The sequence below is a fragment of the Gekko japonicus genome, unplaced genomic scaffold (genome assembly GCF_001447785.1).
Source record: "Gekko japonicus isolate JY-2015 unplaced genomic scaffold, Gekko_japonicus_V1.1 scaffold273, whole genome shotgun sequence".
Taxonomy (NCBI): Eukaryota; Metazoa; Chordata; class Lepidosauria; order Squamata; family Gekkonidae; genus Gekko; species Gekko japonicus.
The window spans coordinates 126776-133718 of NW_015167539.1; positions in this window are offsets into that span (position 1 = coordinate 126776).

The window sequence follows — 6943 nt, forward strand, 5'->3', positions numbered from 1 at the left end:
CACTGACATGGGGAGCCAACTTTTCCTTTTGCATCATGTACTGTATCTGTGTATACCCCTTTTGAACATTTTGAACACTTTGCCTTTGAACACTTTGAACAAACTATCTGCTGTTCATCATGCCAATTATACCTGTGACAACTATGGTTGTTCCTCATGCCAAAGAACTTTCGCCAGTGTGAACCACAAACCACAACTGTTGCACCCTCCACCAGATGCTATGGAACTCTCTGTGGTCATGACTGTCTGGGGGGTGGCTTGAAAAATGTATTCAATATCTTGTAATAATTGTTTTATGTCCTATTGTCATATTTTTCATATAATGTATATTTCAATCTTTGTGCTTATCATACAACTTCTCAAACTACTGCATTCCTTAACTTAGCACACAAACAAAACGCACTTCAACTGTCACAAAATTCACAGCCACTGAAACCTGTCCTTCTATTGATCAAAAAACATTTAATTTCACCTTGCAAACTCCAGCTCAATACTTCTGGAGTGGTCTAGTTTGCCCTCATTGTTAACTGTACTAAACTTGGCCAGCAGTGTTCTAACATAGGTCCTGACATACTAGAATGTCTTCACATCACTAAAGTGTCTTTCAATTATGCCTATATCATTTCACCTACTGGTTGGTTCTTTACCTGTGGCAGCCGTACTTTTAATTATATCCCTGCCAATATTCGTGAAATCACTTGTTGCCTCAGTCAGCTTGCTATTGTTCTGCCACAGACACAATCTCGCACTCAGAGTTCTGTTTCCCTTCCTCCTGATTGTAATTCTAAAGTAAGTTTGCTGAGTAAAGCTGAATATGTTTTGTTAGCAGCTTCCCTTGTTGGGGTTCCTGGACTGGCAGTAGGTAATGCTATTAGCATGTTATGCTGTCAAAGCAATTAATGCAACCTCTAAGGCTATTGCACTCCTTAATTCTGAACAACAGGAACTGCGAGGAGCTATTTTAGAGCAGTCATTGATTTTTTGCTTTTCAAACATCATTATGGGTGTTCTTCTTTTAAAAATATGTGTTGTTTTAATCTAACTGATAATGGTCAAAGCATTGAGCATCGTCTGGAAGAGCATGAAAATCTCACTGGCTATATTCGGCAAGATGTGGGATTTGAAGGTCTCTGGGACTGGTTCAAAGGCTGGCTTCCTAATTTGGGAAGGTTACAGCAATTGATTGTTTATGGGGTGACAGGATTCGTGATACTGATTTTATTATGCTGCTTCCTACAATGCATCCCTTCATTATGTCAATTATTCAGCTCTCTTTGTCACCCTCCAAAGCAGGCCTATCCACTCAAAGTGGCTGTAACCTGGCCTTATGCTGACTCAGCTGACTCAGAGAGCGAACGGCCAGACGAAACTGGAGGATGCCATTCCTCTCTTACCTGCAAATTAATTAAAAATAAAAAGGGGTGGAATGTGAGGATAGGAAAATCTCTGCTGTAAACAGGAAAATCTCAGCGAGGCACACCCGGAGAAGATCCTGTTCTTGCAGGGAGAGGCTCCTTTTTTCACAGGGAGGTGGCAACGGGAGAATTTGGCAAGCAGGGCATATTCTTTGCTGAAGTCTTCATAAGTCTGTTGTTTTACTGTAGAACACAATGAATTGCTGAGGGCGAATAAGTTTTGCAACATTCAAGGATAAATCTTGCCTGTGAAAAGAACATTCTGTATTCCTAACATAGAAGCTTCATAATGTAACACTGTACAAGTGAATGAGCTTGCTTTTCTTTCTGTTAATAAAGCGCTGCTGACAGGCAGTTCAACAGAACAGCTGGGACAGAGAGAGATGAACTGAACTGTTCAGAGAGCTTGTACTTAGCTCTGTGTTGTGTCATGATTTTGAACCCTATCAAAAGTCAACAGGTGTGAGGAGTATTTGGCTCTGCCTTTGAAGGCAGATATTTTTAATTTGGTTCTGCCTCATGTGGCAGCCATTTTGGTGTGGTGCTCACCAATCCCTCACAAAGTTTCAAAGGTTCCTCCTGCAGCCTTGGAAAGGCTGAGGACTCCTGCTACAGCCTTTCAAATTAACTCAATGATACATTCAGTCAGATTCACACAAGTCTTCTGCCACTGGGTCTTTCCTAGGGTTGCCAAATGGGCCCGGGGGGTGGGGAATCCCCTGCTTTGGAGGCCCAATTTCCGACGCGGCGGAATTGGGCCCCGGAGGGAACCCTGCCCCCGAAGCTGCATCACCAGAGGTGACGCAGCCACGTTGCTGACGTTGGGGGCGTGACTGAGCTCATTGGGGGGGCTCATCCCCCCGACGAGCTCGGCCATGCCCCCAACGTCACACGTCACTTCCGGTGATGTGCTGCCGGCACCTGCGCGCAAAGCGCGCACGTGCATTACAAATCACCTCCCGGACCGTGGACAGGTTCCCCCGTCACGAGGGGTGAGTACAGTTGGCAACCCTAGTCTTTCCCGTGGCTACAGACTGCAACCAGGGGCTTGTAAAAGTAGCAGGAGGGACTTCCTAGCCCTGGGTCTAAACACCTTGAGTAATCTGGTCATGTACACCAGACAGTGGTAAGCCTTTTATAATAACAGTGAAGTCAGACAAATCTGAGATACTTAAATCTGATTATTGGATAACAGGCAAGACAAGATTTTTCTGCAAACCTGAAAAACACCGCAGGTGTGTCAAAAAATGTGAAATAAAAAAATACCAGGGTGGTGGTGGTTAAAAACTCCAAAGTGATAAAAGAAATGCCTGTAGTTTTGACAAACACTTTGACACTGTGTAATGTTCTGCAGCGATATGCCTCGCCTGATGACCAACAACACTCAGTTGTTGTCTATGAAACAGCTTTTATCCCGTAGAAGACAACACCAAGAGCGGAGAGCAAAGAACAACATCACACACCTGAAAGTTGGCTGACCCTCAGCATTCTAACAAGTTAAATACATCACATAGAATGGAAAGCCAACCACTTAAAGATACACACCCACATCACAGATTCCCTCAGTGGCAGTTACTAGGCAACCACGGCATTCCAGCTGAGTTTCAGTGAGTGAAAGGCAAGGAGAGGGGGCAGGATTCTTTCCAGGGCTGTTCTGGCCTTTGTGGGAGGACTCATTGGAGACAGGCTTGGCTAGGGTTGCCAGCTCCAGATTGGGAAATTCCTGGATATTTTTGTTGGAAATATGTGTGTTGCAAGGTCTAAAATTTAATCATTATGGGGTTAATGTGCTTTACCTTCCGTGCTGTTGTTTTGACTGACCTGGAAGGGAATCTGGCAGAAAGCCAATGGAAAGAAAGCCAAAACTGAAGCCTATTTACTAACAATAATTGGTTAATGCATTCAGGTGATTTCCTTCTAGGGGTCAAGAAGAAAGGAAGAACCTACATTACTATAGGAACATATAGACATAGAACAATAGGGGGTACATTGTAGATAAGTATAAATTCAGTTGCCATTTGTATGTCATTATCAACTTAAAGCCTTAAAAGTTTTATACACAAATTTTGCAAACAAATTATTCATATATAATTGTTAATATGGCTTGTAGCCTCTTCTGGATGTTATTTCTCCTAGTCTTGTCATGTCTTGCTTAATATATAGTTCTCATACCATAAGTAAAGTCTTGCCCATATATTTTCAAAGATCTTTTCTGAGTGGTCTTTTAAGAATAAAGTGAGCTTTCCCATTTCTACTGCTTCTAGTGTTTTATTGATAAATTCTTCTTTGCTTGGCATTTCTAGGCTTCTCCAGTTGGGGAACGAAATGTTGTATATGTAGATTAAAGCAATTTGCCATGTGCTTCCAATGCAACTGATCCAAAGAGTTCACTACTCCTGAAGAGTTGGTTGCATGGTTACCTGTAGTAACCACTGGGGAACCGCACCAGAGGAGGCAGCAGGACCCACGACAGAACTCATAACCAGTGTGAGATGATCAGAAAGAAGCACTAAAGGACAACTACCAAAGAAATATGGATTTTGTGAAACTGTACAATCTGCAAAAGAACCTAAGGACTGGAAAGAAGTATGCAACCTGCCTGCGAATGAAAGAGACATATGGATTGAAGCAATGGAACAGGAAATACTATCCATATATGAGAAAGAAGCATGGACTCTTACAAAGTTACCTCCAGGCAGAAAGCCTGTTGGATGCAAATAGGTATTCAAAATCAAGTATAAACAGGATGGGACTGTAGAATTATACAAAACACGCCTAGTAGCTTTGTTAAATCCAATGTCTGGTTCCAAATTAACTGTCCAGATATTATTCAGTAAAGATACAGTATTTGTAACACAACAAAACCTTTTATACCACTGTAGTTTCCACAGTTTCTGATTTGGTGTTGACAAGATGACCTCTGAACTTAGTCTGTTTGCAAGAATAGTTCTGGAGGGCAATGGGAGGGAGAATGCATATAGACGTTGCTAAGCAACCACTCACTTGCTTCCAGTGGTTTCAAGGCAGTTCTTTGAAGAAGAGGAAAACAGTAAGTAGTAGTGGGCCTATACTGACTTTTCTTCAAGAACAGACTGGGAGGTTGTTACAGTCCTGGAAAAGTGCCACACCTTCTTCTCCCATAACCACATCCCCCTCACCTGATGGAGGACTGCAAAGCCAAGTGAAGAGAAAGGAGGTGATACCATGCTCCTCCTCACTGGTCACACCTCTCCTGGGGTGGCAGGATGAAGCTGAGTGCTGCTGTGTCTATTCTCCTTCTCACAGGTTGAAGCCAAGTGTTCTTGCTGCCTCTTCTGTGGAGGTGGGCTGGGCTCCGGGCAGCAGTCCATCAGGATTTTTCACAGTAAGTGACCAATCTGCTCCTGCTTTTCTTGTTTCTTTTCCTTCACTTTGTGTCTTTCTCTTTTTGCCTCATGTTCTGTGTTTTTACTGATAAGCCTTTCTTCTTCCCCCTTTCTGCTTCTTTTTGACATCTGTGGGTTTTTTTTAACTTTTTAGCAATGTTTTTCATTGTTCCCTTCTCACCCAGTTTGCTTTCTCTATGTGTGCATTTCTTGGGTGGTTGTTATTGTTTTCATCTTGTATTCCTGTGGCCCAGTTGGCTCTGTTGACTTCCTTTCTACTCAGTGTCTTTCTTGCCATCAGCTGGCCTGGCACTGCCCTATCCGTAAGCAAAAACAAACAACCTGTGTGTAAATACAAATGGAAGTGTTGAGCCCAGTCTGCAAGAGTCTCATGCATTTCTTGGGTGGTTGTTATTGTTTTCATCTTGTATTCCTGTGGCCCAGTTGGCTCTGTCGACTTCCTTTCTACTCAATGTCTTTCTTGCCATCGGCTGGCACTGCCCTATCCGTAAGCAAAAACAAACAAACAACCTGTGTGTAAATACAGATGGAAGTGTTGCGCCCAGTCTGCAAGAGTCTCACAGAAAGTGTCTTCTTATTTTGCCAGTTTCTAGGTGAAACCATCTTGGACTTTATGAAACCAGTCTTTGATGTACTGTGATCTCCATTCCATGGCATTCATATACTGCCAACTCCTTCTCCTCAAACATGAGTTTCTTTCAAGGCCCAAAGGTAAGGTTCAGATAGGTTTATTTTATGTATTTAATTCTGAATCAAAAGGTCTGATCAAGTGTAGTATATGTAAATATTTCCATTTTCATCTAACATTTCTCTCCCCCATCCTTAGGGAGAAAAATTGCCATTTTTTTTCCTCCGTATTCAAAGTTTCTAGAATTTTTAGTGTTGGTTTTGGTTTTCTGATCACAATTACTCTGAGAAGGAGCATTTCAGGATCGAGCAAGAGTAGAAAGAGTTTGCCAGGACCTTTGTTATTCTGCTTGCACTTGAAGGTCCTCATAACAATACTTGGCATTTGAACAGTACATTAGTATTCAGAGAACACATATACTATCTTGCTACAAGCTTTATAACAGCCTGGTAAGGTCATATCTCCATTGCCAGAGGGAATGTTGGGATGTGCATCACCCAACCACATGATATAAAAAGAACATTAAAAGTGCCTTGCTAGTTAGACCAAAAATCCATCTAATCTTGCATTCTCCTTTCACCTGCACCAGCCAGATGTCTCTAGGTATTTACAAACAGGAAATGCCCACTTTGCCTATCTTCGACAAATGGTACTGAACTTGGAGTTTCCAATTGGCTGTTGCAGATTATACCCTAGATCTATTCTCTGTGCCCGCTCTGTCCCCTTGATATTGCTGGAGTGAGCAACTGAGCATGCCTGGACATTGGGGGGCACTAGCTATTATCTCCTTGAATGGATGCCTGGGAGCTGCCTCTGACCCCTCCCCTCTCCCTCCCTCTCTCTTTCTTTCTCTCTCTCTCTCTCTGCCCTCTCACTTCTTCATATGGTCTTCCAAGGAGACACATGACTCTGCAGGTCTCTCCTGTAGATACAATGCCCTCATACTCCCATACACATGATGCTGGATTAGCTTGCCATTTGTGATAGGGAAAGTACTTTTTAGATTAGGTTTTTTCCTCTTCTTTTGACTGCAACCTGAATGTGAACTGCATCTACTTGAAAAAATGTAAGTTTATCTTTTTTCAATATACTTCTTGGGAGATTTATTTACAGCAATCAGTATCACGTTTCCGTTACTGGGCAAAACTCTGCTATATTAGCCAAATATCCCAACAGATATAATTTTAACTTTACAAAGAATGCATTTGGTAATTTGCTTCTGGATGCACATTGGAATGTGAAAATATGTCTACATCTGATTTTTGTGTACATTTCCCAATTCAACAGTTTGCACATAGATCTTCCTTTATTGGATTAGGGCACACTTTTGTTTGTTTGTTTTAATCCACATTAAGCTGTTTGAACTGCAGGCATTTTCTTGGGGAAGGCGTTAATGGGGTTTTGCTGTATTCTGTGTGTTTTTAATTTAAAATTGAATTACAAGATAGGATATAAGTGTTTTAATAAATAAATGTTTCATTCAAAATTATTACTATTCATAATGTGCTCTTAAG